Source organism: Rhinatrema bivittatum, chromosome 6 (assembly GCF_901001135.1).
Source record: "Rhinatrema bivittatum chromosome 6, aRhiBiv1.1, whole genome shotgun sequence".
NCBI classification, from domain to species: domain Eukaryota; kingdom Metazoa; phylum Chordata; class Amphibia; order Gymnophiona; family Rhinatrematidae; genus Rhinatrema; species Rhinatrema bivittatum.
Genome location: NC_042620.1, coordinates 237,361,423 through 237,377,959, shown reverse-complemented (window position 1 = coordinate 237,377,959; position 16,537 = coordinate 237,361,423). Strand labels below are relative to the sequence as shown.

At 44.9% G+C, this 16,537-nt stretch overlaps 1 protein-coding gene across 5 annotated transcripts in view; it reads left to right on the top strand.

Moving 5' to 3' along the window:
- LOC115094023 (integrator complex subunit 6-like) overlaps positions 1-16,537 on the top strand; it is a 211,348-nt gene that overhangs the window by 17,089 nt on the left and 177,722 nt on the right. The window contains exon 2 of one of the 5 annotated variants that reach the window (XR_003857470.1): positions 12,884-13,045. The exons of the other annotated variants lie outside the window; for them this stretch is intronic. The gene's annotated coding sequence lies outside the window, so the exon portion shown is untranslated. The remainder of the gene's footprint in view (positions 1-12,883; positions 13,046-16,537) is intronic. 5 annotated transcript variants of the gene reach the window in all.

The following is a 16,537-nucleotide window of genomic DNA, read 5'->3' as shown; positions in this document are numbered from 1 at the left end:
CGCCTGTCTCCACGGTCAAGCACCATGGTGCAGTGCAGTCTGACAGAGCTTGAATGCAGGTGAATCATAATGACACCAATGATGGTGGCCCTCCTGGTACAGAAGGGGGCATTCCCCCAGATTTGGAGTCATATAGAACTCTTCTGTTTCTTTCAGAGAGATGAGTTGCCAGGTTTGATCTCTCAGACCTTGAAGACCCTTGGAGTGGCTGGGCCTGACTCCTTGGGGATGCAGGAGAAGGATCCTATTTTGATCACCCTGAACAAGGATTCTTGGGTTTTTTTGGTCCCCCCCCCCCCCCCTTTATGGATGCAATCCAGGAGTTGATTGACCTGGAATGGAGTGTGCCAGAGGTGTCTTTTAATGGAGACTCATCTTGATGGGTTTATACCCCTTGGATCTGCAGGCCAGAGAGTAGTTGCATTTCCCTAGGGTGGATGCCTTGGTGTGTTCTGTCATGAAATGCACCACCATCCCAGTAGAGGGAGGTGTGGCTCTGATGCTCGGGTTAGGAGGATTGAGGCTATCCTAAAGCAAGCCTTTGAGGCAGTGACAATGAACTTGCAATTGCTTCTTCTTGTGCCTTGGTAGCTCGGGCTATCTTGCATCTTTTGTCAAGAATCTGGTGGTGCTGGTTCTGATCTTGGACCTATGATAGAACCAGGGGCCGCCACCTTAGCTGTTGTGGTCTGTGATTTGGTACACACAGCTGCCAGAGGAGCTGCTTCAGTTATTGTGGCTAGGCGGCAGCTGTGGCTGCGCAACTGGTCCACAGATACTATTTCAAAGTCCAGCCTTACGAAGCTGCCCTTCAGAGGCTTGCTTTTGTTTGGCAGTGAATTGGAAAAACTGGCAAATAAAGGGGGAGAGACCCAGGTCTCTCAATTGCCAAAGGACAAGAAACCCTTTGCCTGGTCTTTTCAGGCGACTGGCCACTTTTGAGACTACCGGCGTTTTTGGCCTTATAGGGGTGGTTCTCTCCAGAGATCCCATCTCTTCCACAGGTCTCGGTCCTTTTGCCCCCAAGGACCTTGAAAGGATGCAGGCTCCGGAGGTGGAATCCCTCTGTTTTTCCCAATGAAGGTATGCGGGCTCACCTGGTGGTGCAGGAGATAGGTGGTCACCTATCCTGTTTTTATCACAGGTGGGTCCAGATAACTTCGGATCAATGGGTTCTCGAAGTGATTCGGAATGGGTATGCTCTAGAATTTTTTTGCATTCCTCCATATGCCTTCATGGTTTCTCCATGCACCTTCCCTCAGAAGAGGGTAGAAGTAGAAGTGACACATTACAGTGGCTGTTGAATCTGAAAGTGATTCCCATACTTGAATTGTAGCGAAATATGGGCCTTTCCTTTATTTTGTCGTGCCCAAGAAGGGTTGTTTAAGCTCATACTGGATCTCAAGGGTGTCAACCAACATCTGTGAGTCATGCATTTCAGGATGGAAACTGTGCACTCTGTCATAATGGCTGTTCAAGCAGGGGAATACCTCACATCTCTGGATCTGATGGAGGCATATCTGCATATTCTAATCTGGCAGGAACATCAGTGGTTCCTCTGATTTAACCATCTGTTAAATATTCCGAGTGGGTATAACTACTCTTGGAGGAAGTGAAAATGGTAGCTTGAACGCTGAGGCGCCATTAATGCTGTGATCGAAGATAACGAAGAAGTACATCGAACGAAGTGATATTAAGAACACCAGTTTTTGAAAATCTGAAATTGGAGATTAAAACAGTGAGTAGTCACTTTGGGAAGGAATTGTTTAGTGGGTGAGTTGTTGGATGCGTTTGGGTGAAGTGAGAATTTTTAACAGATGGTTTTGTTTTAGGTTTGAGATTTGATCAACTAAGGCGTCTAGAAGAAATTACATTACGAGGCATCCCCTGATGAAGGCTGGAGACAGCCGAAACATGGTCCATGTCGGGGTTGTGTTAGAACATATCCCAGTGGGAGCTAAGTATAACCTTCTATGAAAAAAAATATTTATCATTTATGAAAAACATTAACAAAAAGGAGATAATTAATTGAATTCAGTAAACGTTTTTTGAGTTTAAGAGAAATAAGGTTTTAAATGGATTAAATAAAAATAGTGGGAGTTATTTGGAGACAACATCAAATGATTACAGTGAAGTGCTAGACAAATTGCTGATACTGTTTGTGGCCCATTGCGTGGCGAGAGACAGTGGATTACATAAGCACCAAGTTCTGATGATGTTTTTCTCTGGTAAAAATTAGATATTTAGATGGTTGAATAATAAATAAGATATCTCCTCTCTATCATTGATTTGATCATTTTGAGGGGACAGAGGCTTCTGTATAGTGGTTATCAAAACAATGCCATGCAGTTTTATAAGTACACACGGCTGGTATAGTGAAACTACGAATAGTTCATTAAATTAGTTATGGCTCTGTTAGTTGTATAATGGGTGATTGTAGAACTAATACATGTCAATGAGCGCTGACCAACAAGACGCAATGTGGGGATTCGCAAAACAGCCTAAAGTCATCAAAAACCCCAAAGCCTATAGTGCAGGGAATCACAAACAGTACAAAGACATCTACACCCCCAAGGCATACAGTGCGGGGAATTACAAACAGTATGAGGGTCTAGATAGGCCTTGATAGCAAGAAGGAAAACCAGAAAAGAGGTGGGATGGGAGGATATATATATTTATTTTTCAAATTTATTCTAGGAACAAAAATCCCCCGATATAACCAACAAAGAAGCAAAGTGGGAGAACAAGGTGTTTAAAAAAGGATTGGATAAGTTCTTGGAGAAGAAGTCCATTACCTGCTATTAAGTTCACTTAGAGAATAGCCACTGCTATTAGCAATGGTAACATGGAATAGATTTAGTTTTTGGGTACTTGCCAGGTTCTTATGGCCTGGATTGGCCACTGTTGGAAACAGGATGCTGGGCTTGATGGACCCTTGGTCTGACCCAGTATAGCATTTTCTTATGTTCTTAAGGTTGAGATCTAAACAGTAAACACAGAGGCAGCAAAACTCCCATGCTGGTACATCATAAACATGGTAAGCATATTTAACAGCAAGACCCCTAAGGTGGTATGTGGGCCATAGCAGGTAGGCATTGTTGCAGCAAGACCCTCAAGATGTTTTCAGTCTTCTTGCTACTCGCATGGAAATTCTGGAAATCCCAGCAAAGGCAGATTGATTTTTTTAAAAAACCAACATTTCCATCAAGTCTGGCACCAGCCTTGAACAATGAGGACTGAGCACACTATTAGTTGGACAGGAATGATATTGCTGAGCCACAATGATTAGGTCTGCCAGACTGTTGATCTCTGTGCCCAGTATACCAGAACATCTGTGTATGTCCTTACTGACTTCTGTGAGATAACATTTCACAGAAATTTCTGCTGCAGTCTCCTTTGCTGGGGTGTGCTGAGGGTCTCTCTTGCAAGCTGCTTTAGTGTGTTAGGAGAGATGGTTCTGTGCAGGCAATGTTACTATAGCATGTTGAAGTGAGGGAGGAAGTCGTAGCAGCTCATGCTTGCACTATTCTCTGGAGTGGACACGCTTTCCTGTGCTACATCTCCTTTGTGTATCTGCCTCTGGTGCTCCTGTTTACTCCCCCTAGTTACCAGCATCTCTTTCATGAATGCGAGATGCTGGGACTGGAGGGTGAGACTCCCTTTCACCCATGGATCACAGTGTGGCTAGCATGTATATATTGGTTTTGTCAGATTTCAGTTTCACTTGGCACCTGCTGCTGTAAGGAGTCCAGAAACTGCAACACCTCTGCTTCCATACCCTCTTGCTCATGGAAACCCTCTAATTTTTTTCTGCAGAATATTTACTTTAGGGATAACCCCACCCAGGGTGATGCTTCTGGAACTCTCTGTGGCATCCTTGAAGGGCTTCAAGGTTTCTATCAGCTGCCTCATCACTCTCCAATCATGATGCCCCAGGGAGTGATCCCAGCGACAGATCATGAAGGGGTGGCTTCTGGGCTATTAACTCTGCAGCATCATATAGGTGGAGTTCCAGTGGGTGCCAGCATTTTGAATCAGACGTTTATGAGGCATCCTGAATTATTTCTGCTTCTAACAGAGAAGCTGCCCACTCTTCATGGTTCAGTGGAAATGCCCTGCTATTTTCCTCACTTCTGGATCAGGTCAATCAAAAATACATTCCTGTGGTCCTTGGGCCCCAGCCTCAGGGCATCTGTCACTACCAGGTGCAGCAAGTTTGCAAAACAATGGATACCCTGAATGCCCCCATCATCTATTGTCTTTAGCATATTTTTCCCACTGTCTTATCACAAAGAAACTTGCCTGAAGGTTCTTGTTTCTCTGGTCTAGCTGCCAACCCTCTATCATCTTTTTTTTTTTTTTTTTTTTTTATAACTGATGTGGAATGATCATACTCTAGATGTAATATCCCATCTGTATTATGTAAATTACACCGGCAACCTATATAGTTTAGAATATAATACAAGGTGTTAATGCTGGTACAAAAAATAATCAGTAACACTAATGTAATTTGGTTGGGATCTGCCCGCAGCACTCGCTAAGATCAGCCAATAAGAGGCTGTTGGTGACTCCGATTGTTCATCAGGCACACTTAGCCTAAGTAAGAGACCATGCCATCTCCCTAGCAGAGCTAATACTATGGACACAATGCCCAAATAAGTTGACGCAAGATCCAAAGGCCTTCAAAAAAGACTTAAAAGACATGGCTTTTTCAGTGAGCTTTTGGGACAATAAATCTTGAAAGTACAGAATTTTAATGAAGAGCTATAGAGAAAGCAGATATGTTTTTCTGTGTAGAATGATTCTGTGCCATATGTGATTTTGAATTTGTTTATAGACTTTATTATATTTGATTTCAGTTTGTGAATTGACACGATTGTGGGAGAGTGTTGTAAATAAATATTTTTAAATAAATAAAATATCCATCACTTGGGTGTGCAGCACAGGCCACCTACACCCTGATCCTCTGTCCCCGCTGGAACTGCTGCCTGCCTGTCTCTGCCAGGTCCCAGTGGTATACTGTCAGGGTGAGGTAAGCATGAGTCGTGTTTGCTCTAGTCCAGATATCTTTGGTGAAATGCACTCTACTGCCCTTTGCCTTAGCCAACTGTGCGCCTGCATGCAAGCACTGGTTGTACAGGGTGGGGATAACCTGTTTGCTAAATGTAGGCCTGGAGGGGTTTTGTAATTGGGGGTAACACGTGCAGTAGATGCTTAAAACCCACATTTTCCTACTTGCATGGACTGATCTAGGGCAGTTATTTCCCTGATGCTCCTTGTTACTACTTCTAATGCTGCCTGCTTGTTGCCCAAGGACAGTATCATGGAACACCACCCCATTTCCTCCAAAGTGGGTTGCTGCTTCAGATGCATGGCAGTGGGCTGCTCGCCTGCCACCTGACTAGTGGAGGAGGCCATGGGATCAGCTTGGGGAAAAGTCTTCCCTTCCTCTGGATTTTATTTGGCATGGCAGAAGGGGTTCTGAGGCTACTACTGCCACCCTCCCCTGATGCCAATGCTAGTGGGTGCTGATTCTGCAGGTGATGTTGCATACTAGTATTTGTCAGATGCCTCACTTGCTTCCCTTGATTGATATCCTTCCTGTAGTGAATATCTTCCATGATCTCTTTTTTTATATCCTTGAGTACTGATGCTGGCACTGGAGTTGAGGTTGAGGAAAAATGCTAGTGGCATCACTCAAGCTCTCTATCTGCATTGCCTGTGTTTCTTGAGTGGCTCTCAACACTGGTATCATCTAGCTCCACCATTGTTGCATGGAGGCTAAAGTGCTATTGACTAATCCACACAAATTTCAGATACTAGCTCTTCAAGTTCTGATTCAGAGAATCCCAGGCAAGATTCTTCCTCAGAATCTATTGATGTAAATACTGCCTTCACTATCAAAAGCAGTAATCAAAGAGGTGGGTGTTGCACTTCTGTTACCCCTGCCCTGCTAATGCCAGTCTTGGATGGCTCTCACCTTTTCCTCCTTCAACACAGAAAGGAAAGGAACGTATGGCAGCGCTATATGCTCCCCAAATTTCAATTGCTTCTGCCTTGAGCTACTACCTTTTGCTGCCATTTTGCAAAAAAAAAAAGTCTCTTCAATTTAGAGACAGGAATGCCTTTTTATTGCAGCTACTAGGCTGGGCTGGTTCTGCATAAATTCATTTGTCCCTGCCAAGGCTGCCAAGACTTCTGTTCCCTCCTCTCTCTTTTCCTGATATAATAGCATTTGTTAGTGCACTGATTTCTGAGGTTTTAGATATTACAAAGGAGTTTATTGATGCTGTAACTGAACACCCATGCAATGTGGAGAGCTGTCTGTTACACACACACAAGCACATCTACAGTGTATATATGTACTGTGTGCACTCTGTGCTGAATGACTCCACACACAAACTGTTAAACACTAACCAAATTAAAAAGACTGGCAGCCTGGTAAGACTCTTCTCTTCACTCTCTCAATGTGTTTACCTCACTGGTGTCCAACAAAACACAAAAATCGCTAGCACTGCTACAATCGCCACAGGTCTCCTACCCTGACCTTCCCCCAATGAAGAGAAAAAGCAGCAGTACCATTCCTTATGTCTTTTTTTGCACAATGAGTGAGACCACTGCAGTAGAACAGATAAGCAGCAGCCCCTTACCAGTACCATATCCAAAAGTTTCTAGTTTTTTTTTTTTTTAATAATCTGAGAGCTTCTCTACCAGCTGCTAGAGAGGAAGTACAGAACTGCTTGCAAATGCTTAGAGTTTACAGTGGGAATAGGTCAGTATCACTTGATCCAGATAGCAGCTATAGGCTAGTTAAAAAGATTATGTATTGTGATTTGTCCTCTGTGTGGTTTCCTTGCCAACTTGTCCTGCTTCAGCTCCGATAAGGCTGAGGTAACATAGGCAAGAGTTGGTTGCTGTGGTTACCTACACCTGTCTATTTGTTCATGGCACACAAATAGACTTCAATGGGCTATAGACTTGAATGGGCATTAAGTCAATGAATGAAACAAAAATGAACTAATTTGTTGCATTTTACCTATTGTCCAGCAACAGCTTTTTAAGATCTGAAAATTTTGATTTGGAAGGCATTTTAATTCTGTGCTGTCTGTCCATTTTGATTCTCAGTACTCTGTTCTGAATGGAAAGATTGGGATAATGTACCACAGGGTCAAATTTAGGGAACTCACATTTTTCAGGAACTTATTTAAAATTTATAAACTACCTATCAACAATACAAGGCAGTTTACACGAAAATGTTCATAATCCATTCAAATAAAATACCAAAGACATTAAAAAAAAGACAATGAGACAGGCAAAACATAATAAATATATTATACCAGACTGTTATTGGCACTTCCAGTCATTGCTGATTTGCCATCTCTGCCCCTTGCATCTGTTTGGCACTGGAAAGGATGTCCTATTATAAACTTCTTGCAAAATAGACCTTTCAGTCCCCTTTTAGCTGAAAGCTTTTCAGAGAGCAAAAGAGCCATCTTGGCCTTAGCAAGTTCTTTCACAGTCTTGCTCAGTTTGTATTCCTCTCCTGCTTCAACCTTGCACGTCATAGTCTTTCTGCCAGGACCTCTGAATTATAGGCATTGTCTGAAAGATACTTTGCAGCCAGCAAGGTTAGCGTTAATGGGAATCTTGAATTTCTGGAAGAGAGATTAATCTCTGTTTGCTGGGCCTGTTTTATAGTAGCTATGAGGAAATCATCCAGCTCAAAGCAATGCTTGAGCCATGTTCATCCTCCTGTCCATGCTATCTTCTTAGCTGCAGAGTTTCAACTAGAGTAGCTATGTGCTTGGAAAGATCGGACACTGAGCTGTTCATCTTACACTATGAACCGTTTTTGCTTAGAAAGCTGGATGAGTTTAGAGGTCAGAAAGTTTCTGTGTTAGAGGGGTTTGGAGATCTTGACTGCTTTCATCTCATTGAATTTCTGGGAGGTTCCAGAGAGAATGGAACTTTCATAGTTTGCCTTAAGGATTGAGTTGATTTTCAGATAAGCAGGCCAAATTAACCATTCTGAATCGGTGATGTCATCAGGCAGCACAAGTTGGAGCGCTCTCAAATCTATAGAGCTTTTGCTCTGTTGGGCATGTACGGCAGTTCCCGTGCCATTGAGTGTTCCAGAAGTCTCCGCAGTCTTGTTTAGTCTGTGCTTCGCATGGAGTCTGGAATCCTGTCTCTGATTCTTCTCCTTAATCTGCATATTTTTCCTATTAGCAAACCCCAAACAGCACCTTTTAGTGCTACCATGGTTCAAAGAAAAACCTCAGAGTTTAAATACTTTTTATGCGGTGATATAATGTCGATTATGAAAGGGCACAATTACTGTTGTTTGTACCTTGGTCCTGACCACAATCAGGCCAGTTACCACGATTGCGGCAGGATGTCGCCTAAGGCCCAGAAATGGAGGGGGGGAGAAGATAACATGCTTTTGGACAGAAGGCATACCAAAATCGCGCACAGAAATGTCTGCCTCTGGATCAGGAAGTTCCTCATCTAGATCCTCACACAGGAGGATTAAAGAATCCTGGCACTAGGGGCACCGACCAGCCTCTGCGGGATTGATGCATGCGCTGAGATTGCCGGTGCACTCTAAGACACGCCATAGCATCCAAGAAGACAGGCATATACTGTCTGTCCCACCGGAAGAACCACCGGATCACTCCTCTCCACCCTCCGGTATTGATGTATTCCCGATTCGTTGAGAAGATGGGAACCTCCCTGAAATTAGAGGTAAAGAAGGATCCTGTTACTTGTGTGGAAGTAATGAGGATATTGATGATCTTAGGCATTTTGACAGAAGCAACCACACTCCCATCTCACGCAGTACTTGATAAAGTGCTGATGAAGACATAGGAGTCCTCCCTTTTTGCGGACAGCTGTAGCACGCAAAATAAATCTTAAAGTTTCGACTGAAAACATCTGGATATGGCATAGTCCAGCTGCCCTACACCTCTGTGTTTGTAGAGTCTGCGATGAAGGTGAAAAAATCTAGACTCTAATCTAACATGCCACCTGGGAAAGACCCCAAGCTCTTAGACGACTTTGGTAAGAAGGTGTTTCAGCACACAGTGCTCACATTAAGTCCAGCAGCACCAATTTTATATGGTGCAGTACTTGTATGAACGCTTACAAACCCTAAAGCCCTATCTTACGTCAGAGGAAGGCCAACCAATCACACCAGAGCCTCTTTATGATTCAGAGAGAGGGCTCCGCATCTCCTCAGATTGTTTACGGGGGGCTTCGATACTGCAGCCAGAACATCAGTGGCCTGTATAGCAGCAAGATGCATGACGTGGCTAAGGGTGAGCGGCATTAGAGATGTCCATGGAAAACTGGCAGATCTCCCGTGTTTGGGGGACAATCTTTTCTGCAACAATCTAAGAGGAAACGGTCTCACAGATAAGAGCAAAATGTTGCAGTTTAACCATTATCCTCAGTAGGAGACCAGCAGAGCATGTCAAGACGTTTCTACCCCAGTACAAACATGCCTTCTTTCCACCAAGATCCTATAAGACTATATGAACCCTACTGTCAGACCCCTTACCAACCACCTCCTCGACAGCCCCAAACCTCCCAAAAATCAAGGGTGGCACAGGGGATGATGGCAACAAAAGTCGCAACCACAGCTGGCAACTAAATCGTAATCGTTTTTAGAGCCACTACTGCCACAGCAGCAAATAAGTCAGGGGAGAATCCATCACTTCTTTGAGGACTGGTCCAGATCAGTGGGTATTGATAATAGTAAAGAACTGATACCCCCTCAACTTCATAGACTGGCCTCAAATGCCTTGCCTCACTCTTTTCCCATTCGACAAGTCCCATGTGGCCATCCTTCATCAAGAGGTACAGAAGTTACTGAAGTAGAATGCCATCCAGGAACTAACTCTTTCCCAGTACAACCAAGGTTATTACTCCAAACATTTCCTCATTCTCAAGAAACCTGGCGGCCTTTGCCCAGTACTGGACTTCGGTAACTTCAACAAACATCTCTGAGAAATTCAAAATGACATCTCTGGGGATGATATTGCCATTCATTCACCCACAAGACTGGATGTGCGCTCTCAATCTCAAGGATACATATACACATATACCCATGCACCCATCTTGCTGGAGATACTTCTTTTTCATAGTAGCGGAGAAACACTATCAGTACAAGGTTCTCTCGTTTGGCCTATCTGCCCACAGAGTTTTCACAAAATGTCTAGCTGATGCAGTGGCCCACCTATATCGGATGGGAATTTGGATCTTTCCATACCTAGACCACTAGTTAATCATAACCTCCTCAAGGGATACACTATGCTCAGACACAGAAGACCATTACCCGTTTTGAAATGCTAGGTTTCCTAATAAATTATGAGAAATCCAATCTAAAGCCAGTAAAATACATACAATTCATAGAGGCTTGAATAAACTCAATGCAATCCGGAGCTTTCCTCCCCGAGGACAGAGCTTAGACCTTTCGTTCTCTAGCGAACCATCTATGCCACCAAACATTGGTGTGCCAGATCCTGGTGCTCCTTGGTTACCTGACAGCAGCGATACATGTGGTTCCATTTACCCGCCTGCACATGCGATGCCTGCAGTGGGGTTACGAGCTCAATGGAATCAATTGCTCTAACCTCTTGTCAACCAAGATTTGCATTACCAACCACATGAAAACAGACATTGGTTGGTGGCTCTGCCCAGGGGTGCTAGAGATGGGTGCCACACTTCAACCAGAACCACATCAGATTATACTACTAGACACCTCACTTGAGGGTGAAGGAGGGGGGTGCACCATCTTAATTTCAAAACAATCTATGGTCTTCCCAAGAGAGTTCGTTCCACATAAGGCTTCTGGAACTAAGAGCAATGCGTTATGCATTGTGGGCTTTCCAGCATTTACTTCAAGGGAAAAATGTAATGATTCATATAGACAACCAAATGGCCATTTATTGTTGTAAACAAACAAGAAGGGATGGACTTGGACTCTTGTCAGGATGCCCTCTGAATTTGGGACTGGGCAGATCACAATATGGTAACACAGAAGTGGACAGACTGCAGAGTTTTCCCACATGAATGGGCTCTGGTGCAGGAGGTGGCCAACAGCTTTTTTTGGCGCTGGGGATGTCCTTGGATAGATCTGTTCACCACAGGGGAACAGGAAAGTTGCCACTTCTATTCCATTCATCCGAGTTCACACAGGAAAGCCTAGGATTCTTTCCTAATCTCATTGGTGAAAGCACTTCTCTATGCCTTCCCTCCAATACCGTTAATAGCCAAGACTGTGCAAAAATGCATAAGGGACCATGCCAGGATGATCTTGGTGGCCTCAGCATAGTCGAGACAACCATGGTTTGCATATTTCGTACAATATTCAGTCAGTCCCCCCATAGAGCCTGGGGAGCAGTCCAGCACTTGTGACCCAGGAGGAGGGTTTCCTCCTTGATCCACTGAAACCTTCCCTAAATCTCATAGGATGGATGTTGAGTGCACGACGCGAGCTTATTGGGATTTGCCCAACGATATTAAAGAAATTCTGGTATCAGCAAGAAAACCTTTCACACCGAAACTGCTTTCAAATGGATCAGATATGCTAGATGGTGTGGGGACTGTTTCATTAATCCCTTTACCTGTGAATCTCATCAGTTGCTAGTTTATCTTCATCTTCTATCCAGTGCAGGTCTGGCAACTTCGCCTATTTGAGTACATCTCAGCGCTATAGTGGCTTATCAGGAAGATAGATCCCCAATCTCTGTACATCTGCTCATCTGCTTTGAAGGGCTTTCTGCATCTGCATCCCCTCATGTGGAAGCCACCTGTACCCTGGGACATTAACATGGTACTAACAGCACTTATGGAATCCCATTCGAGCCTCTGGACACTGCCAACCTCAAATTTATGATGTGGAAAGTGATATTCTTGGTAAGCGGTTACATCCACACAGAGTGAGTGAGTTGCAAGCATTAGTACACTTCCCAACATATCTGCAATTTTTCCATGACAAGATGGTTCTCCAGACCCCATCCGAAGTTCCTATGAAAGGTGGTATCAGCCTTCCATTCAAATCAATTAATCACTTTTCCCACCTTCTTCCCGAAACTGCACAAGCAAGATTGGGAACAGCACCTGCCTACCTTGGATTTCAAAAGAGCCTTAGCCTATAACAAATGCAGATTGCAGGGGCATAGACGTTCCTCCCAACTACTCATTTCCTATGACCTTAGGGTAGGGCTGCCAGTAGCAAAATGAACCCTCTCAAATTAGATAATGTCCTGCATACAGTATTGTTATGATCCACAATCACTTGCCCTGACTCATCCAGTAAAAGCGCATTAGGTTTGGGCCACTGCTATTACTGGCATCAGCATGGGATCTTCTTGGTGTTTGGGTAATTGCCAGGTTCTTGTGGCCTGGTTTGGCCTCTGTTGGATACAGGATGCTGGGCTTGATGGACCCTTGGTCTGACCCAGCTTGGCAATTTCTTATGTTCTTACTTAAGAAGGTGCCCATTGAAGAGATCTGCAAAGCAGCTACCAGGGTATCTGTTCAAACCTTCACATCACACTACTGCCAGTATGAATTTGCAAATGCAGACAGTTCAGTGGTTGGGTGGTGTTGCATCACTTAACACTTGCTGTCCACAGAGGAGTCTGGCTTGCAAAAAAAAAAAAAAGACAAAACAAACCAATTGGTGGCAACTATCAGCTTGGGACTCCTTATTCAGCATGGCTAATTCAGCCTGCTTATTGATGGAAAAAAGCAAGTTTATGTACCATAAACGGAGTTTTCTGTAGCTAGTAGGATGAATTAGCTATGTGCTCCCGCCTTCCTCCCTGGACAGCATATTCATTGAGGAAAACATTTTTTTCTCTCTGCTTGAATATAGACCGAGGAGAATTCTGGAACACTTGATTGTGTTGGAACTACTGTGCATGTAAAGCAAATGCTGTACAAGCTTTGAGAGACAGTTCTGCCTTGTGCTGCCTGATGATGTCACCCATTCAGTATGGCTAATTCATCCTGCTATCTTCAGAAAATACTGTTTATGGTAAGCAAACTTATTTTCTCATGTTTTTATTTGCCTTTTTTTTTTAACTTTTTTTTTTTTTTACACTTTTTACCTGCGTTCTTCCTTCCCTGGCCCCTTTGCCCATTCCTCTTCCCTACCTCACCACCTTTTTTTCCCCCTGGCGGTCAACAGCTGTGATCACTGTCCCTGGTTAGGGACACAGCAGCAGCAGCAGAAACTTATCCACAACCCTGGAAGATCTGCATTCTCAGCCTGGGAACACTGCAGTGGCTGCTCCTATGTCCAGTTCTGCCTCAAAGTAAGCGATTCCCTGCCCAAACCCACCACAGCAGAACCAGCTCCTCTCCCTGGCCCACTGAGACATGCATGGCTAAACTATGGTCTGCTTATAATAGTATCACAACACTCTGGCAGCTCCCTCTTTCCTGAGCTTTGCAGTGCCTCCATGTCACCGAGACATGACAGCATAGACAATTTTTTTTTTTCCTTGATTGGGCACAGCCAATGCCCCCCCCTTCCCCCCCCCCCAGTTTACTCCTCTCTGCCTTACAGTAGCCATTTAGCATGTAGGAGAAAAAAAGGAATATGGGAGCAGGACTTTCTTAGGTTGGTGCTTGCAGTGCTGCTGCTGGTGGTGGTGGCGGCGGCCTTGGCAGTTTTTCTGCATTCTCTGCAGTCTGATATACCTGCTGCTGCGCTGTTGGTAAGTCTTGTTGCTTTGAAAATATGGTCCTGAATTGATCTCTGTGGTTTTGAAACAGTGGTGGCAGGGGTGCAGTTTTCCTGGCTACAAGAAATCATAGAGCATATAGAAAGATATGGTTTAATGGAACACAGTCAACATGGATTTACCCAAGGGAAGTCTTGCCTCACAAATCTTCATTTTTTGAAGGGGTTAATAAACATGTAGATAAAGGTGAATCGGTAGATGTAGTGTATTTGGATTTTCAGAAGGCATTTGACAAAGTCCCACATGAGAGGCTTCTAAGAAAATGAAAAAGTAATGAGATAGGAAGCGATGTCCTTTCGTGGATTACAAACTGGTTAAAAGACAGGAAACAGAGTAGGATTAAATGGTCAATTTTCTCAGTGGAAAAGGGTAAACGGTGGAGTGCCTCAGGGATCTGTACTTGGACTGGTGCTTTTCACGTAGATAAGCAGCTGAATTAGCCATGCTGTATGGATACGTCCTCCGTGCCACTAGGTGGTGGAGCTCTCTAAGACTAGCAAAGTCTTTTAGCTAGGTGCTCCCTCCCTCCTGTATAGTGACAGGATTACCTCAGTCTAAATTCTTCCACGCAACATAGTGCGCAGAGCTCTCTATCTCTCCTCACTAATCTTACTAATGTTTAAAAAAAAAAAAAAGGAAGATACTTCTTCATAAGAAGGAAAAAGAAGAGAAGGAAACAAAAAAAACCCCTCCTCTCTTTGGCACTGCCCTCACGAGATGCCACTAACTTCTCGGGGTACCCCCCTCCGATGCCCTATTACTTCTACTCGTCTCCTCGGGTTGGCCCCCTGTTTATCCGGGCTGGCACAGAGTAGAGACTGGGGGAGGGGGGCAATTCCAGCCGTGTATTTCTCTTACCGGCTGAAGGAGGATAACATCAGGATTGGAAGCGCTGAAGATTGCCTTCTGCTTCGACTCTCCCCTTCCTGGGTCTTGCAATGAGTGCCAACCGCCTAATCCACGCCGGGCGCATCGGCACGATCGGCAGACATGGCGCATCTGTGCCACCCGACACATGGATGCCGGAGACGGTGGGCCCGGCACATCGACACCAGCACGGGGTGGGGCTAGCCCATCATCACTTCAAAGTGGAGACCGGTGCATTGGCCCCTTGGGCCACCGAGCCATCGTATCTGTCCCTGTACTGGGGTTCTGACGCACCACCACTTTAATACCTGCGCCGACGAATCCGGCGCATTAGCCCCTCTGCCAACGAATCCGATGTATCTGTCCTTATATTGGTAGGCCGGATGCACTGCCGAATCTCTAGCCTACGCGGGAGAGACCGGATCATCGGCCCCTTTGTGGGGGGACCTGACGCATCGTTGCACTAAAGAAAGCTGACACTTTACACCATTAATGCATGGCCGCTCGCACCAGTTTGCACACCGCACATTGTCAAAAACAAAATGCTGGATGATACACGAGAACTCGTCCCACACACTGGCACGCCAGAGTATCGACAAGAGCACCCTGGCCTATCTAAGGAATTTGGCCACCAGTACGGCGCCGGGTACTACAAGCGCCGCAAACTCTGAGCACCGACAAGGATGCCGGCCGCGCCAAGGCATGACCATGGACGTCACGTACATGACCGGTTCTCCGCAACAGACCTCACAGTGTCCAGTAGGTTGAGCATTTAAAAAAAAAAAAGACACATCTTAACTCGGTGGGTCATCAGCACCGATCGTCCATACGCCAGAAATGCATTGCTACTACACCGCACGTAACAACGAGCGCTAAACCATTCCTTAACTGGGGACCCGAGATTCAGGGATGGGTATGGCCCCCACTTCTCCCCGCAATGTCTAAAGGATGGTTACAGAGACAACACTGTCGGCTTATGCATCCAAGCTCCATTTCATGCCGGAGAACAGATGTTTAAAAAAAAAAAAAAAAAAGCCACCCTGAATCTCGGGTCCCCAGTTAATTATATATTACGCCATCCCTTCGCATCACCCCAACCCCTGCATTGAACCCATTGGGTTTACACTGCACAAATCTTAACATAGTCTATGGGCTCTACACGCATCTCCAACAAACTTGGCGGACGCCACTTACCCTCCTCCATACTATCCTGTAAAAAGGGACTGGGGAGCCTCCTAACGTCTGGTCCTAAGCCTTTGCAGTCTTCTCTAACATTTTCAGCTAAGGCCTTGACGGTCAAGGTCTTACACATTAACATTCTGCAGCCATAGGAAAAGATGTTCAACCGTTTAAATAAAATAAAATAAAATAAATAAAAAAATTTTTTTTTGCAGGACAGAGGTGTACATGCTCACATATCCACCCACTCCAGTTTCTGTTCTTCCTCTCGTTTTCTCTGAGCGAACAGCCATTACTTCCATTATTTTTCCCATAGGTAGGCGATTGGCTCCTGGTAGCATGCAATCCTACGCTACTACAGAAGAATCTTCTGCATACGATTCCTTGCCTAGACAATCTAGGACTCCTCATCAACAACGACAATTGCAGCTGGACCCCACGCGACCTTTACAGTTCATAGGAACCTACACCACTAGAATCTAACATAGATCTTCCTACCTCACCGAGAGCATTCACTCTCTCCACACTGTCGACAACTCTACTTCACAGCACAACAGTACCAGCTCGACAAGTCCACTGATCTAGCACATACGGCGTGGCCATCTACGTGGTTCCACACACATGCTACATCTGCAATGAAGTCTCAGACATCAAGGGACTCGATATCTACATCCCCTGTCCGCACCCATTTCCTTGACCAGCAGCATAGAAAGTGTCCTACAGTGCGGGCTACT